The sequence below is a fragment of the Meriones unguiculatus genome, chromosome 3 (assembly GCF_030254825.1).
Source record: "Meriones unguiculatus strain TT.TT164.6M chromosome 3, Bangor_MerUng_6.1, whole genome shotgun sequence".
Lineage (NCBI taxonomy): Eukaryota > Metazoa > Chordata > Mammalia > Rodentia > Muridae > Meriones > Meriones unguiculatus.
Genome location: NC_083351.1, coordinates 152679362 through 152698377, shown reverse-complemented (window position 1 = coordinate 152698377; position 19016 = coordinate 152679362). Strand labels below are relative to the sequence as shown.

At 37.8% G+C, this 19016-nt stretch overlaps 1 pseudogene; it reads left to right on the top strand.

Annotated features, from left to right (window-relative positions):
• Positions 1 to 12317: 12317 nt before the first annotated feature.
• Positions 12318 to 12978, top strand: LOC110540166 (heterogeneous nuclear ribonucleoproteins C1/C2-like; annotated as a pseudogene).
• Positions 12979 to 19016: the final 6038 nt, after the last annotated feature.

The following is a 19016-nucleotide window of genomic DNA, read 5'->3' as shown; positions in this document are numbered from 1 at the left end:
TTTACTTTTAGTTATGCATCCTCTCGTTTGTTTTGTCTGGGTGTGTGCATGTAAGTGAAGGTTCCTGTAGGGTCTGAAAGACATGATTAGATTGGCCTGAGCTAGAGTTACATGCTAGTGGGAACCCCTCAATGTGTCCACTAAGAAGTGAATTCAGGGGCTCTTTTGGAGCAGCAAACACAATTAGCCAGTAAGTCATTTCTCCAGCCTTCTTTACTGTTTATTCACAATAACTATAAAAACAACTATTGAACTAAGAGGTGAGGATATTGCTGTGAGAAATTTGAATAAAATATGGATGCAGAGGAGATACTTTAGCAACCTGGGATTGATTTGGCTTGGACTGTACCTGACCCCTTGTTCTAATCGAATGTTTTTTATATTCTAGAAGTGTTGAGAGTATACAGTACACTTACTTTTTTTTTTTTTTTTAATGCACCTAATCATCTGATGCCATGCCAGGACTCTTGTCTACATCAAGTTGTACTTACTCCATTCTAAACTGTTAGACAAATTTCTCCTCCCTTAATTACCATCAAATTTGGACAAATTACATTCTTATGTCTGAGCACCAGAACTGAAAGATCCATCTAGCCTGAGAGTGTTTCGGCTGGTTGGTATCCCTCCACACAAGGCAAACGTTGCTCGAAAAGTAAATTTTTAGGGAGAATCCACCACTTCTTTATGCCTATGTATGGTTGGGCATGCATCTGCTTGAAAACAGATGTACCATAGGACACACATAGTCGATAAATGTTATATAGTTTACTTTGTCAGTCAAGAAAGAAAATTGCTCACTGTATATCCCTTAGCAACCAAACTCGTCTTTCTTTTAAACAAAGTAAAAGAATGTGCTAATAATAATTGGAGGCCCTGAGTTTCCTCACTCAAGTGGCCCATTGTCAATCTTGTCAGTGTGTGCTTTCTTATCAGCATGGCTGTCTCACTGTGAATAAAGTTTCCCGATAATCTGAAATATCTGTGACTCCATATTTTAATTATTTGAATAAGAGGACAAGAACCTGGAATGCACTGCCCAGATCCCACAGACTGCTAAATGGACCTTGTTATTCCTTAGCACATTGATTGGGTTAGAAAAATGGTCTTGTACCTTGAGGGAACTGGAGCTCCACAAGGGGAGCAACAGAATGAAAAAAATCTGGGCTCAGGGGTCTTTTCTGAGACTGATACTCCAAACAAGGACCATACATGGAAATAACTTAGAACCCCTGCACAGAAGTAGCCCAAGGCAGCTCAGTGTCCAAGAGGGTTCCCCAATAATAGGACCAGGGACTGTCTCTTCCATTAACTTATGGGCTGGCTCTTTGATCACCTCTACCTGAGGGGGAAGCAGCCTTACCAGTCCACAGAGGAAGACAAAGAAGTGAGTCCTGATGAGACCTGATAAGTATGGTCAGTTGGAAAGGGGGGAAGACTTCCCCTATCATTGGACTGGGGAAGGGCATGGGAGAAAAAGAGGGAGGGAGGGTGGGATTGGGAGGGGATGGGGAAGGGGACTATAGCTGGGATTCAAACTGAATAAAAAATATTTTTAAAAATACATAAAAAAAGAAAATGTTCTTGTATGCTGGAAACAGGGCTTAATAGATAATTTTGGTGAAAGATTAGAATAAAAGAATGCTGACAGAAATACACACACTTTTACAAAATAATTCAGTAGTTTCACCATAATCATACTGGCTTTGTTAGTATGGATGGTGAAAACGTTGTAAGCATCAGTGATTAATGAGGAGAACTGATGTGGTCATCCAGAATGTCGCAGGCTCAGAATCTATGGAAAGTTCTCTCAAAGTCCATTTTATGAACCTGTGAAGGAGAAGCCTACATTTCAGTGGAGACATAGGATATTGGTGATGTCAAGACCACAGGAAATACACCAAGAATGTCACAGATATGAAGAGGAAGCTATCTTAGAGTACGTGTGCTGAAGGTGATAGAAATGGCTTTCTAAGTTCTCTGGAACTCATCTAATTTCATCATGAGTAGACAATATAAGGCTTGGAGCTGCTGGAGTTAGTATTCGCCCTGATGGATTTTGCTCTTGTCTTCTTTTCATCATTCTTTTTCCCCCCTCATTAATTAATTTATTTGTTCATTTTACATCCCAAACACAACCCCACTGCCTCTTCTCCTCCCAGGCCCACCCTCCTACCCACTTTCCCCATGCCACCTTTCCCCCAACCATCCCACCCCTAAGTACCCACCCAACCTGGCACATCAAGTTGCATCAGGACTAAGTGCCTCCTCTCTCACTGAGGCAAAACAAGGTAGTCCTGCTGGGGAAGCAGAATGCAGAAGGAGGCAACAGAGTTCAAGTCAGAGATAGCCCCAGCTCCAATTGTTACAGGACTTACTTGAGGAACAAGCAGCCCATCAGCTTCATATGTAAAGGGGACCTAGGACCAGTCTATGCATTTTCTTTGGTTGCTAGTTCAGTTTCTATGAGCCCCAACTGGCCCAGGTTAGTTGGCTATGTAAATCTTCTTGTGGTATTTTGATCATTCTTTGCTGTATATTGTTTGTTATGTATATTTTTTGTTTTATTTTTGAGATTATAATATAGTTACAACTTTTCTCCCCTCCTTTTTCTCCCTCTGAATCCTTCCCTGTAATTCTCCTTGCATTCTTGCAAATGGTCTCTTTTTGCATTATTTTTTTTAATTTTTATTTATTTATTTACAATTTATTCATTATATATCCCGACTGAAGGCTCCTCCCTCAACTTCTCCCACTCTCACCATCCCTTCCTCTTCTCCCCATCCCCTTCCCCTAGTCCACTAAAAGGGGGAGTTCTCCTCCTCTCCATAGCTTATTAACTCTCCATCAGGACTTCCTGGATCCTCTTTCTCTGTGACCTGGCAAAGCCACATCACCAGGGTCAAGTGATCAAAGAGATCAAAGCGCAGGCAATCAAGTTCATGACAGACCTAGCCCCTGCTCCCCTTATTCAGGAACCCACATGGAGACTGAACTGCCAATAGGCTATATCTGAGCAGGAGGTCTAGGTTCTCTCCATGCATAGTCCTTCGTTGATGCATCAGTCTCTGAAGGACCATCTGGGCTCAGGTTTTTTAGCTTTGTTGGTCTCCTTGTGGGGCTCCTGACCCTTCTGTGTCCTTCTATTCCCGCCCTTCTTCCATAAGAATGCCTTGCACTCTGCCCAGTTTGGCTGTGAGTCTCAGCATCTGATTCAATCCCCTGTTGGGTAGATCCTTTCAGAGGAGCCCCTGTTGTAGATTCCCATCCTGAATCTTGTATCTTCTGTTTTGTAATATGGATATTTATTTTGTGCCATTATATGCTGTAAGTATGTAATGTATTTTAGATTTTATTGGGCATCACAATTGAGAAATTATCTTAAATTATAGAATATGAAATTTGCATTGCTAAAATATTGGAAATTTTGAAAAGTACCTGAACTTTTAATATTTAGTTGTTTGTGTTTTATTATTATGAAAGGAACATAAAACTTTTGGGGAAAGTGATGGAAGATATCTGATGTGGAAGTTTCCAGTTTTTTTTTTTTGTTGTTTGTTTGTTTGTCTGTTTGTTTGTTTGGGGACTCAGTTCAGTCATGTGATGTTTTGCTGTGAGCTGTCTAGTGTGAGGGCCATGACTTTGGTCAGTTGAGAACATCTGTGAGTGGACTGTGAGGAGAGGAGTTAGATAGAGACCCACAGACAGTGAGACATCACTTTTTGGATCAACATCACTGAACTGGTTTTCCTGCTTCAACACTTGACTTTGCAGAGAGAAATATTCCAGGGAACTCTGGGCAATCCAACTGAGTCTTGCAGCTTTCATAGACTTGTCCTGATCTGCTGAACCATACTGATTCCTGTTACTGTGATGTGTTGGTGTTTGGACTGGACTGCTGGTATCTGGACAACAAATAGTGGACTCACCCCAAGGAACTACTTCTAAAAAGAGAGACATGTTCCAGAGAACTTCTCGTGGCAATCCAACTGAGTCTTGAGGCTTTAACTGACATGTCCAGATCTTCTGAGTGGTGCTGGTTCGTGTTGCTGCTTAGTGTTCGCTTTTACACTGGACTGCTGGTATCTGGACAATGAAGAGTGGACTCATCTCGGGGAACTACTTCTAACAAGCCTTTACAGACCCATTTGCCTAAAAACCTTCTTTCTCCCCTACCTCTGGTCAGTGGGTAGAAATGAGGTATAAGCATTTAAGCCCACTAAATAAAGCAGGTTAGGTTAAAGATCAAAGCCAACAGATATCACCAGTTTCTTTCTGTTGCTGTTGGAAAAAAAAATGGCCATTCTTCATCAAGGAAATCCAGGATAGGAGCATAAGGTAAGGTGATAGGCACAGAAAACAAAACAAAGACTGTAGATGAAAACTGCTTACTGTGTTGCTTTTTTATGTCTGGCTTAATGATCTAGATAAAACAATAAGCAAAAGCAACTTGTAGAAGGTCAGAGTTTATGTGTCCAAGAGGTTATTGTCCATAGTTGGAGAAGGCCAAATCAGGAGCTTATGAAGGAATCTGGAAAAATGAAATTGGAGGAGAGACGACAGAGGAATGCTCATTACTGGAATGCTCTCCTCTCTGCTGTGTTCAGCCTCATTCCTTAAACAGTCTTGGCTTACCTTTCTAAGGATGGCACTTCTCTGAGGGATCAAAGGCCTCCTACATCAACTAACAACACACACACATGCACGCATGCACAAACACACAAATGCCCAGCAGATGTGCTCAGAGTCCAGCATCATGTCCCCGGGAAAGCAAAGGTTTTGTTTCCATAGACTCAGAATCAAAAACATCACACAAATAACCTCTATTGAATCTTTGTTTCTCCCTGAAACTTTACAAACCAGCCTCCTTGCTGAATTGTTTTCAGCATTCTGATCTTTCAGGCTCCCACAAAACAGTCCATTAAGCTCTAAGCACTCGATGGCTTTTCTAGACCCAAAATTCTAAACACATACACAATCCTCCCACAAAGCAGAATGGTCAGGTCCTTCAAAAAATACCCTTGGTACATTAGGTACCAATTTATGTTCTAGTTTACTTTCTCTTGCTATAATAAAACACTGACCAATGCCAACATTTAGAGGAGAATAGAGTTTGCTTACCTTACATTTCATACAAAAATCCATCACTGAGGGAAAGCAAAGTATGACCTCTAGTAGAAACCTAAAGTCAGGAAATAAAATAGATCATGGAGGAAAACTTCTTATTGCTTTGTGCTCACTGCATTGCTCAATGACATTCCTAATACAGTTCAATCACACCTGCTTAGGGATGGTACCTACCACAGTTTCTTGAGCTTTTCTATATCAATCAGCAGTTATGAAAATGCCCTACAGACATGGTCATTAGCCAATCTGATTGTGAAAATTCTTTAACTTAAGTCCCTTTTGCCAGGTCTGTCAAATTGATAATGAAGCTAATTATGACAGTGGGTAATGATTTCAAACAATGTGTTTTGGTCCCACATTGGGGTGTAGTTGAGATGGTTAATCAATCTCACTGGTCAATTGGACAGAATCTAGAATTATCTGGAAAATGAGCCACTAGACATGTTTGTAGGATAGTATTCAGATTAAATTAATTGAAATGGGAATACCCACCTAGTTTGCCTGGCAACATGCTTCGGGAAAACTGTCCTGAACTGAATAAAAATGGACAAGTGAACTAACTACTACTATTCATCTCTCAGTGTCTTTTCTTCCTGGCTATGGATGTAATACAATCAACTCTTTCAAGCTCTGGTTGACTTGACTTCCCACCCTGATGTACTGTATCTTGAACTAGGTTCCAAAACAAACATTTATGTGACTTTTGTTTGATGTTCAATAATCACAATCAGCAGAGTAAGTAAGACACTAAGTAAGCATTCCTGCACTAAGCCTCAAAACCAGCCTCACCACTAGTGTCTTTCAGTAGAACTTATTCCACTGTCTTTCAGGGATTTTTAAGACTCAGACTGACACTATACAAAATCATTCTATCAATTACATATCATTAATGCCCTTAGTCCTATAATAATGTGAATGATTTCCTTAAAATAAAGCTTTTTATGTACATAATAGAGACAAAGAATTTAGATTAAATTTTCATTGGATAACATTTACTAAAGCATCTAGCATTTTCTATAACCAACTCCCTTAGCTCTCTGTACCTTAAGAACTATCATTTGAACTGAAGCTTAAATTCTTTTTAATTATTCACACATGTACACACACATACACACACACACACACGCACACACACACACACACACACACCACTGGATATCTTACAATCTAGCTAAAATATTTTCTTTATTATTTATTGCTATTATAACATACTGTTGTCATACTTATCATGTGTATGCTATGATGAGATAGTATAAGATTATTTATATTTGTCAACTCTTCATTTAAGTTTGAATGAGTTTATACTCATGTACATTGAAGTACACCTTTTTATTGATTTTCATTAAAAAATTAATGAAATAATTTATGGAATTAACAAATAAAGCATCTGAATAAACAACACACACTGTTATTTTGAGTAATAATATCATAAAGTGGAAATATTTACATTAATTTGAGAATGTAGTAGTGTCACAAGAAATCTGAAGCAACACAAACTATCATTGCATGCCCCATGATCTACAGAAATATTTTGAAATAATAGCACATGTTACCAATTATTGTTGGGTCATTGCACAGGCATTAAAATAATAATGAAAAACAGGGAAGACTTATTGGAGGTGTAGGAAATACAGTAATCTGTAGGGGAAAAAAACTAACCAGAAAAACAAGTAAAATCACAATATTCTACTCCTTCACTCAAATCACCATTTGAACAAGGTTTTTAAATGGTTGCTTGAGCTTCACACACTGTTGTATAGTTGCATTGAAATGTAAAATAGGGAAGAAGCTTAATCAATAAGTAACATCTGAGTAAACACATGGCCATGTTGACAGTGTCAGCCATGTAGGATATTGAAGAGGCAGCTAGAGAGATCAGTAGACATGAAGACAAGGTAAAGAAAGTAATATGGTGGATACCACATTGGGATCTAAAATAAAACTGATTTCTAAACTTTAGATCAAATTAATGTGTAATCATTTGCAAATAGGTGTGTGTAATATATATTACATGTAAATATTAACAATTGATATATTGTACATATATACTATATGTATAAACTCTAAATTCATTTTATATATAGATATATAAATATATCTATTTAAATATATATATATAAATATATATGTATATGTACATATACACATGTTATGTATACATACAATACTTGTAATATAGATTACACATATATACAAACATAAATTTGTATTATGTATTTATTAAATTTAAGTATTTATTAAAATGACTTACAGGCAATGGCCCAGGTTATCCAACAATGTTTGCGTATGAATGGGAAGTATCCAAGTATTTCAAGAATACAAGAATCCAGTATTTCTCAGTCCGCCAGGCTTGATGTCTCAGCTGAGCTTCAGTAGATACTGGAGTCCCAAAGAAGTAGGCTCTAATGCCCAGCAAATACAAGAATACAAGAATCCAAGTATTTCAAGAATTACAAGAATCCAGTATTTCTTAGTCTGCAAGGCTTGATGTCTCAGCTGAGCTTCAGTAGATACTGGAGTCCCAAAGAAGTAGGCTCTAATGCCAGCAAAGGAATGAACTTGCTAGCATGGCTGGCAAGAACAATCAGGCAAAGAGTGAATGCTTTCTAAGCTTCCAGCAAAAGATATGGCCCAGATTGCTCAAAGGATGTAGATTAATTGTGTGCCTTCCTATCTCAAAGATCTGGATCAGAAATATGTCTTCTCACTTCAAATTAAGCAAAAATCTCTCACAGGTATGTCCCTCTATTGTTGGATTTTAGCTAATTTTAAAAAAATTAATTTAATTTATTTTAGATTTAAGATGGCAAGCCATCACAGAGGAAAATCCTAGAATAATATTCACTCTTTCCAGGTGATTTAGTTCGTGTTAAGTTGACAAATGCTAACCAAAACAGTAGGTATTTTTAATGAAATATTTCTTGTAGAATATTGTTTTAGATAAAAGATTTTTTTTTTCTGAAAACATTTTAAATGAATCTCTCTAATATCAGCTTCTAAAAAAATGATTCAGCAATGATGAAAAAATATTGATCGGAGGCTTGCCCACTGCATTGGGGAAGATACCCAGCGGCCTGCCTGCAGCAATAGCCACCATGATGAGCAATATGTGGTAAAGCGATGGGAAAGACAGAGAACCAGATCGTTTTGAGCACTTTGAAAACAGGCAGAACTGAAGAGGATGGAGAGGAATAGCCTGATGTAAATACCCTGCCCTCCCACCCAAGGCCATGAGGAAGTCCCGGTCCATGCTGCTGCTGAGGGCTAAGGCTCAGTCCCCGGTCATTCAGCAGCAAGGGTCTGTGTGGATGTCCTTGGCTCTTATTACCACCAAAGGCCATGCAGACGTCATTGATTTGGGTTGCCACATGAACCATGTTGATGTCTAATGGCTGTGCAGAGCTGACCTCACCCCTCACTAACTGTGGTTTGGGAGAACTGGCCCTGATGGCAGGGGAATGGGTAAGCCAGTCTTGAAGGCCTGAGCTCTGGAGAGCTGGCTCCTCCATTCATCTGGCTACCCCACTCACTCACACCTGTTGCAGGGAGCAAAGCTGACTCAGAGATCACAGGAGCTGGAGAGCTGGCTCACCCTTTGCCTGCTGCAGCACTAGGGAGAACAGACCCTGCACCTTGCCTGAGCAGCAAAGGCATCAGACGAGACAGCTGCAGGGTGTAAAAGAGGAAGAGCTGGCCCAGACTCTACCCTGCTAGCCTGCGATATTGGGTCAGCTAGCCGGGGCAGTGCTGCAGAGCTTGCCCTGTGGTTTGGGTTCGGGAGAGATGAAGGGCTGACCAACTCAGCTACCACACAGGCTGAGACCCAGGCCTTTGACTCACCTCATCTATGAACTGCCGGAGCATATGAAAGAGCCACATGGCAGATCCAAAGTTCCAGGATCTCCATGACACCGTGAAACAAGTATCCAAGAGGAGTCCTAGTGAGGCTCCAGTATTGATAGAGAAGCAGCTAGAGGCCTCGAGCCAGACCAATGCCTCATTACAATGAACATTTGCAAGTAAAGATGTGTGGAAAGTAAATGACTTCTATTATTATAAAAGAAAATTGGATATCTCTATTCTTTCCATACATTGTTAATGGGCAATCAAACAGATGTGAACAAAAGTTTTATAGCTGATTTGTCTGTGAAGGATAAACTTGGTTATTATCTTGGCTGCATATAGAATCAGCAAAAGCATTACCTCTTTGAGCACTTCTGTGGAAGATTTTCTTCAGCAAATTACCTGAAGCAAGAGGAGGAGGACCCTTAAAGAGGGAAACGTGGGCAGCCTCTTTGTGTGTCTGTCCAGAAAAAAAAAGGGGGGGTAAAGAATCTTTGATTTTTGTCTGCTTGCCTTTACTGTACTGGAAAGTAAATCTATCCTACTGCTATGCTATTTCTTCATGTATATTAGAAAAAATTATTCAGCATTCTTAGAGTGGATAGAGTGAGAGTTTTGGAATTTTAGTTTCTTTAAAAAAACATAGAAATATTATAAGAATAGTGGATGTGGGGCTGCTTTGACTATAAATTTCCTATTCTTTTGGTGGGACCATAATCAAGATCTGCTAGCTGCAGATAGTTTTTGCTATGGTGTGATGTTTAGAATTCTGGGAAATTTTCAGAGGGTATATAAATGCTACGGACCAGGGAGGCATGGTGTGTTGTTGGTTGGTTGTGGGTTGTTATTCGTTGTTGGTGGTCATGGTTTGTTAAGTAGTCATAGTCACATGCAAAGAAGAAACAGCAAGAAATCAGATATCCTGACTGCAAAGATCAAACTTGCCCCAGGGAACTCAATGGTCCTAATCAGCAGTAGGTATTCTAAGAATAATGTTATCCCCTTTTAAACCCATAACTTTATTCAAGGATCTCTTTCCTTTCCTTCCTATCCTTTTCTCTCTCTTATCTAGTGTCAGGGGGTGGAAAGGGTGGAAGAAAAGAGGTGGAGAAGGGTGGAAGAAGAAGAACCCACAAAGTAGGAAAACACCAGCTACACTGAAGACCAACAAGTCTCCAAAATCTTCTAGGCCTTCTGCATCAGAGTGGAAATGCTGAAATACACAGCTGTAGACTGAAGAACTACATGGGTCAAGGCCTCTTCGTGGAAGACAAAAAACGTGGTTTAACTACATGAACCACATCCCCTATGAGAGTCTAAGAAGTCCTCTTCCGTCTGTGTGTGATTTCATCCATCTGTTTCGCTGAAGAACCTTGACTAATACTAATACAATGCCCTCTATTTAAGTTTTATTCTTACCATATTCTTCCGGGATATATTAGAAGTGCTCCCAGCTAAACCACTGGTGCTGTTGATCTTTTTCCAGTGATATCTATAAATTTATTTTATATCACTGTACATTTAGAAAGCATCTTCTTTCTATACACTACCAGAAGAAATTTTCTCATACTTTTAGTGTTCTCTATGAGAGAACACTAAAAGCTTGTCTAGATCCAGCATACAGATGGCTCTATATCATATGCATCCCTACCTTAATTAGCACCAAATTTAAGACACATAATTTTACATACATCTTCTTCTTTTATATGAATACTCAATAAAAATAGGTGCACATGAAAAAAATGTAAAGTTTAGATAATCATGGTTTGGGAAGAGAGTAATTCCTTTCTTACTTAAGTATAGGAATCTTCCTTAGGTTTTAGTTGTATTTAAACATTTAAATGCATAAAAATCCGTCTGTTTACTGCTTGATTCCCACAAAACAGAATTGTATACCTTCCTTTCAGTGTGCTTATTTCTGGCCTCTCTGTGCACTTGAATAATTCTACTAATGCAAGTCAGTCTCAATGCTATCTTCTTGTAAAACTCTTTTTTCAATACTAAACCTTCAATTCTAAGGTTATCAACTAGATTTTTAAGCATGCAACTTTTAAATTTTATATTTTATATTTTTAGATTACTTGGTTTACTCCACCTTGTATTGCATTGCATTTATAGAGCAAATTTTACTTAATCCACTCATTAAGAACTGGTCATACTTCCTTGATATCTTGCAGAAAGTACATCATAAGTTATAACGAGAAGCTAAAACAGCAAGTTCAGATAGCAGAGAGAACTAGTATAGAACAGACATTTCTATACAGACATAGTATTATAACTGGTAGAGAACAGACATTTCTCACAATACCAATTCTGAGAAAAATCTACAAAGTTCAAACAACTACTGTGTATAAAAATTAATTAATTAATATTTATTGAAAACTAAAGGCCCTAGAGTACTGAATAAATGAACTGCTGAATGTGGCAATGTTGGCTGTCTTTCTCATTCAATAGAAAATGCTTACAGGTTGACTATTAAGTGTCATTTTACTCTGTTACATTCTTACTTTCAGCTGAGATGGTATGACAGAAATAGTTTTTCAATTCTGAGATTATGTTTATTTATAAATGAGCATTCTGAGTGTGAGCTACACTTCAGATTTGTTATGGATTTTGCCATTGATTCTTGAAAAATGGAGTATAGAAATCTCCATTTAAGAACCTAACTGCATGTGTAATTGGAAATATTGCAGAGCATTTACTGTATTCTTCATCGGACCCTCATTTGAATTAAAATTGAAAAGGACCTGGTCAATATCTCTCATAGGAATAGATAGGCTTGTTTGGGCAGTAAGTTAGACTTCAAGAATCCAGATGACACAATCCATCAAGATTACATTTTCAAATCTGCTGTATGTTACTAGAAACATGAGACTCGAATAACCAAATGATATGTCTTCGTATTTAACATGAAAAGATAAAGCATCTTCAGGAAGCCATTTTACAAAGACTATTTTAATTACTGTCATATTTGTTCTAACTTTCAGAAATGATTGAAAGAAAATTCCTTAGAAATAAGCCAAGTCAGTCTCTGCAGGACCCCCTGAGCTCAGATATTTTAGTGTTGTTGGTCTTCTTGTGAGGCTCCTGTCCCCTCCATGTCGCTCTATTCCCCCACCTCTCATCCTTCATAGGACTACCTGCCATCTGCCCAAAATTTGAACCTGAGTCTCAGCATCTGCTTACATCAGGTGAATCCATTTACAGGACTCTCTATTGTAGGCTCTCACCCTGTTTCCTCTCTTCTACAGCTTCTAGTGTCTATCCTGCTTGCGATTCTGAATGAGATTTAAACATCCAGCGGAGAACCATGCATGGAGAGGATCTAGAACCCCTGCTCAGATGTGGATATGTACAATTCCTCATTTGACCTGGACTATGAGTTCCAACGGGACTTATATGACAGTGTGTTGGACCATAAGGAAATAGCAGAGAGAAAAGAAATACCAGTAACTCTCAGATCAAAGAAGTCCTCAGAGAAGTGGTTTTACATAGTGAAGAAGGGCACTTAACCAGCATGTGCTCCTCCTCCTTTTTCTCCTCCTCCTATTGCTGGAGATGTGGATACTTCTTAATGACAACGTGTGTCCGGAAACACCTAGCGAAGGGGCAAACGTGGACTCATATTGAAGAGAGGAAAACGGCGATCTTCTTCCAAATCTGGAAAGCTGAAGGGTGATGACCTTCAGACCATTAAGAAGGAGCTGACTGGGAAAAAACGAAAAGTGGATTATTTTCTGAAAAGAAGCCCGGAAATGTTTGAAAAAGAGAAGAGCAAACCAGCAGACTTCTCCTTCTCATCCCCGGGAGAGATGAAGAACGAAGTCTGAAGAAGAGCAGAGCAGCATCTCTGTGAAGGAAGGTGAGACTAATGTGGAAATGCCTCCTCATAGGCAGTGCAATGACTCTAATGAGGAGGGTCACCTGTTGGATGATGACAATAACGAGGATCAGGGGGATGACCAGCTGGAGTTGATCAAGGAGGATGAAAAAGAGGCTGAGGAAGGATGACGCTTAAGCACATAGCGGAGTTTAGAAATCTTATCCCATTTATTCATTTACTTGGGCGCCTGTGAGAGATCAAATTAACACCAGATCCTCGCCCCTAGAATCTTCAGCATATTCTTACTGCTCTCTCTCTCTCCTATTCCTTCCTGTGTTCATTAATTCATAATTGCCCTGCACCTAGTTCCATTATCACATCCTTTGATGCTCCTGAGTAGTTTTTTTAAGTCCTACCCGGTAAGTTTTGCTTTAATTTTGATACCTCTTTTTATTCATATATTTTCAGTAGTTGCTCCCCTAACTGCAGAGGCTTCTCATTAACTTGTAACCCAGAGAGCAGCTTTGCATTAGAGGTGTGTGTTTTCCCTGACATGAGTGGGTCTGTACAACACGAATGTAAGCATGTATTTTTGGGAATGGGAGTTGGCATGTCAAATGCATCTTACAGGAAAATAGTGCCATAGTCTTAATATTTGTTTTCTAATGTTAATGTTAACTATGGGTGACATTTGTGAACAGGCTGATGTTTGCAATCTTTTTCTCAAAATAAACAATTTTTTATTAAGCCAGGAATTTAAATGAAAAAAATTACATAATTTCCTTGTTCTCTCTCCTTTCTCCAAAATCTTTTATGCCTCCTCTTTTTTTACCTTTCCTCCTCAAATTCATTGACATTTTCTTTAATTATAATTAATTATAGAAAAATTATATATTATTGCTGGATATATTTAGTGATACATATATTTTAGGTATGTACATATATTCATACATACATATATATCATAATTATATGTATATATAGTTTTGGGATGAGCACGTGCTGTTAGATAATTAAACATGGAGATCATCTCTATGTTCAACTAGTTCTCCCTCTCTCACCAGTTTCTTCTAACTCTTTATTTAGTAGTGGGATCAAGTGAGACTTCCCCCAGCTATTCTGGAATGTCACCTGACATTGTCATTGTTCTAATACTGTTTAAGTAGCCACATTGTTTTGATTTCACAGGTGTAGTTTCCTAAAGGTAGAGTGAAACAATCTGAAAGACTTACGATGGCTTTTATATTCATTCTGCCTCACCTGTCATGATATCCTCTGAGACTTATGTTTGAGACATGTGTTGTGGACATAACAACTGGTGATGGACAAGCCACAATCAGTTATTGTCATTTTGACCAGTTGTGGCTTTATGTAATAGACTTAATGTGCCGCAAAGAGAAGATTTTTTTGGTGAGAGTTGAGAGCTGTGCTTCACTTATCTCTCAATTTAAGGATAAGGATAAGGATACAGTTAAGAATTATCTGACTTAAGAAAGAGGCAGTAGTAGGTTTTCTAATGTTTATGACCTTACTAGCAATGGGTAGTTGGTTAGATTTCTTGCACAAAGCATGATTGTCTTCCTCTTGAATGGGCCCACATTTATCACCAAATGTGAGTGCCACTATTGCATCTTTTAGGATCTTCCCGTGCTGGACCATTATTGTGGTTCATAGGCATCACACCTGGGAAATAGTAATATTGCCTGCTTTCCTGCTGCTGCAGCTTACAAAATACCTTCTGTTACTCTGAAGCTAGTCTTCAGAGAGAATAATTTGATTTATGAAACAACAACACATACAGAGAAAGTGAGAGTGAGACAGAGAATTTAGGATTTCCAAAACTTTGCTAACTTGAAGAAAAATTTTAGACATTCATACTATTTGTCAGATGGTACAAATTTAAGAGGCATAGCGACCAGGTGATTCCTTGATGCATAGTCATGGGGAAAAGAAAGCTGCACCAGTATTTAGGAAGAGCAGAGAGCATCAAGCAGAAAACAAAACCTAATGAAGAATTGAAGACTGTTATTTCAAAAGTGCTCTCAAATTTATAGGTTTGTCTCTGAGTAAAAGGTCATATTAATGACTCAAAATCTGCTAAAATCATATACATTACAGTGTTTTCTTAAATGCAAACTGTTATCTAATAAAGAACACATAAAATTGCCAGAAAAATCACAAAATCATTACTAAAAGTCTATTCTATTTGAGTTTCCTAGTAACTGTAGAAAGTGCTTGCATTTTACATAAACAGCATGGCTCTCCATAATTTGGCTGAAACGTAAGGGTCACACTAAAGAGTGGCATCATTTTATCTTCAGTGCAAGGGAAAGTTTGATTTACCTTCACATGAAATTGAAGTCTGCTATGGGTCCCAGTAGATATGCCACTATGGCAACACACTCTGATGTTTTATATATATATATTATTCAAATTCTAAAAGTCTTATCTAAAACACTGAAACATTTTTGTTCGATATTATGAGCTATGAAAACTTAAAATTTTTTTATTAGGGAGACTATGTTAGTAAGCTTTGAAGGATGTTCACAGACAAAGCGTTTATAGAATAATATTCCATATATTTTGTATGCAACATATCATGATCAAAGAAACCTATTATTTCTACTTAGAGATGCTTTTCAAAGTCACAATTGGAAGCCTCATCTAATAAATTTCTGATAGTACCCTTAACAATTTCAGAATCCCTTTAAGATCTGCCAAGATGAAGTGAGGTTATACTGGCATACATTAAAATAAATAATTAATCTCATATGTTTGTTATTCATTGATCTTTGTAATTAACCAAGGACTGTGTGCTGCAGATATGCTTGAATGGGTATGAAAGTTCATAGTTTCCCTCATTACTCCTAGCTAATAGACCACAAACTTTGGGTCAAATATTAAGTATTTGGATTTTTCTAGTAGTCACATATGAATACTTCAGTTGTGTGTCATGGGCCTTACAAAACTAGGAGTGATAATTCACAGAGCAATTGTGAGCAGTGAGCCGAATATGATATAGGATTCCTTCTTCCATCTTCTAAGCACAAGCTCTTTTGCTGACCAATGAGCCATATTTATATTTGTCTTCTACAAAAGTTAGTATCATTTCAGAGTTAATGACTGTAAATCTTTGCAACATTTGAATATATCTTCTTCATGTACAACCATTGTAATACATGCATGTCACTATCTTCATTTGCTCTTTAAATAAATATCTACTTTGCTCATCTGTAGTAAAACTATATGTCTCTTCTGAAAAAAAATCCTGCTCCTTAGTAAAAATCAAATAAGCAACAACAAATCTCTGGTTATGATACTAATACTGTTTTGACTTATCAGATGTATTTGGGTGTATATACATTTAATCACTTTTCATCTGTAATATTTGAATAGTTTGGACTTAAAGCCACCATCCAACTTCTGCACAGTCATATATGCAGGAAAAGCACCCATACAGAATAAAAATAAATTAATTAAAGTAGAAGAGATAACAGGACATATCTGTTTCATCTAATTTAGTGTCAGAAAAAATATTAAAGTTTACAGAAAGAGTTTCATATTTGGATATAGGACACTTGAACTCTCTAATGAATGAACATAGATACAAACATATATTGAGAAAAAAATTACTTCAGTGATTTTACTGCTCTAGAAGGACAGAAATCAGTGTCTTTCCTAAGATAAGTTAAAAGTTGAACATTTGTCATTAAATGAATATAAAATAAATTTACAGTTTCTAAACAGAAAATAGTTTATTGAAAATTGGGAACACGAATTAGCATTTAATCAGTTCACACTGTGTATAGCCACTGCAATAGCACACTAGTACTGAATATGAAAAAGAATTTAAGAGTAATAATTTTTTTAATTTATTTATTTTTATTAATTACAGTTTATTCACTTTGTATCCCCCCATAAGGTTCTCCCTCTTCCCCTCCCAGTCCCATCCTCCTTCCCACTTCTTCAGTGGACTCCCTCCCCAAGTTCACTGATAGGGGAGGTCCTCCTCTCCTTACTTCTGATCATAGTCTATCAGATCACTTCAGGAATGGCATCTTCTGTGGCCTGGTAAGGCTTGTCCCCCCTCAGGGGGAGGTGATCAAAGAGCAGGCCAATCAGATTATGTCAGAGGCAGTCCCTCTTCCCATTACTATGTAACCCACTTGGACACTAAGCTGCCATGGACTACATCTGTGCAGGAGTTCTATGTTACCTCCATTCCTGGTACTTGGTTGGAGTATGAGTCTCTGGGAAGACCTCTGTGTAAAAATTTTCTGGTTCTTTTGTTCTTCTTGTGGGGTTCCTGTCCTCTCCAGATCTTACTATTTCCCACTTCTTACATAAGATTCCATGCACTCTGCCCAACAGTTGGCCATAAGTTTCAGTGTCTGCTTTGATAGTCTACAGGGTAGAGTCTTTCAGAGGCCCTCTGTGGCAGGTTTCTAGGTTGTTTCCTGTTTTCTTCTTCTTCTGATGTCCATCCTCTTTGCCTTTCAGGACGGGGATTGAGCATTTTAGTCAGGGTCCTTTCTCCCAATTAGTTTCTTTGGATGCACAGGTTTTAGTAGGTTTATCCTATGTTATATGTCTATATGAGTGAATATATACCATGTGTGTCTTTCTGCTTCTGGGACAGCTCACTCAGGATGATCCTTTTCAGGTCCTACCATTTACCTGCAAATTTCATGATTTCCTTATTTTTCATTGTAGAGTAATACTCCATTGTATAGATGTACCAAAATTTCTGCATCCATTCTTCAGTTGAGGGGCATCTGGGCTGTTTCAAGCTTCTGGCTATTACAAATAAAGTTGCTACAAATGTGGTTGAGAAAATGTCTTTATAGTATACTTGAGCCCCTTTTGGATATGTGCCTAGGAGTAGTATAGCTAGATCTTGAGGAATTGCTATTCCTAGTTGTCTGAGATTGTGCCAGATTGATTTCCAGAGTAGTTGTACGAGTTTGCATTCCCACCAGCAGTGGAGGAGGGCTCCCCTTTCTCCACAATCTCTTTAGCATGTTTTGTCACTTGAGTTTTTGCTGTACTATAGAGCAACAGTTATAATAACTGCATGGTACTGGCATAGAAACATAATGGTGGATCAATGGAACTGAACAGAGGACCCAGAGATAAATCCACACACTTATGGACACCTTATCTTTGACAAAAATGCCAAAACCATACAATGGAGAAAAGATAGCATCTTCAACAAATGGTGCTGGTCTAACTGGATGCCTACATGTAGAAAAATGTAAATAGATCGATACTTATCACCCTACACAAAACTGAAGTCCAAGTGGATCAAAGACCTCAACATAAAACCAGACACATTAAATCGGTTAGAAAAAAAAAAAAAGTGGGGAATACTCTTGAACTCATTGGCACAGGAAATAACTTCCTGAACAGAACACCAACAGCACTAAGAGCAACAATCAATAAATGGAACCTCATGAAACTGAAAAGCTCTGTAAAGCAAAGGACACCAGCATCAAAACAAAACGACTGCCTACAGATTGGGAAAGAATCTTCACCAACCCTTTATCTGACAGAAGGCTAATATCCAGTATATATAAAGAACTAAAGAAGCTGAAATGCAGCAAACCAAATAATCCAGTTAAAAAAATGGGGAACAGTGCTAAACAGAGAACTCTCTGTAGAGGAATATCGAATGGCAGAGAAACACTTACAGAAATGCTCAACATCATTAGCCATTAGGGAAATGCAAATCAAAATGACCCTGAGAGTTCACCTTACACCCATCAGAATGGCCAAGATGAAAAACTCAAGAGTAATAAAATTTAACTGTATTATAAAGGGAATAAAATACTATTATTTTGCTACAATATGACATGCATTTGTCAAACTATCACTCTGTGTCCTATAAATACTCACATTTAAATGATAACAGTTCAATGTTTACTATTAAGGCAAAAAATATAAAAGTATTAAAACACTTAAAGAGCTATAATCAAAGCATGTAGAGAATACATACAGTCCTTGTATTTGGGAGGCAGAGAGGAGCATATAGGAAGTTTGAAACCATCGAGAACAAGACAGTGTTACAAAAATATTGTTCATCTGAAAACAAAAAACAAAAAAATATGTTTAAAAAGGGAGATTACTATGAAACATGCAAGACATTGGCTAAAATCGTTCTTACATTTTTATAAAAAATGTTATAAGTTGTTTGATTTCATAGTTCATTGCTTGGAAGTGAAACAAA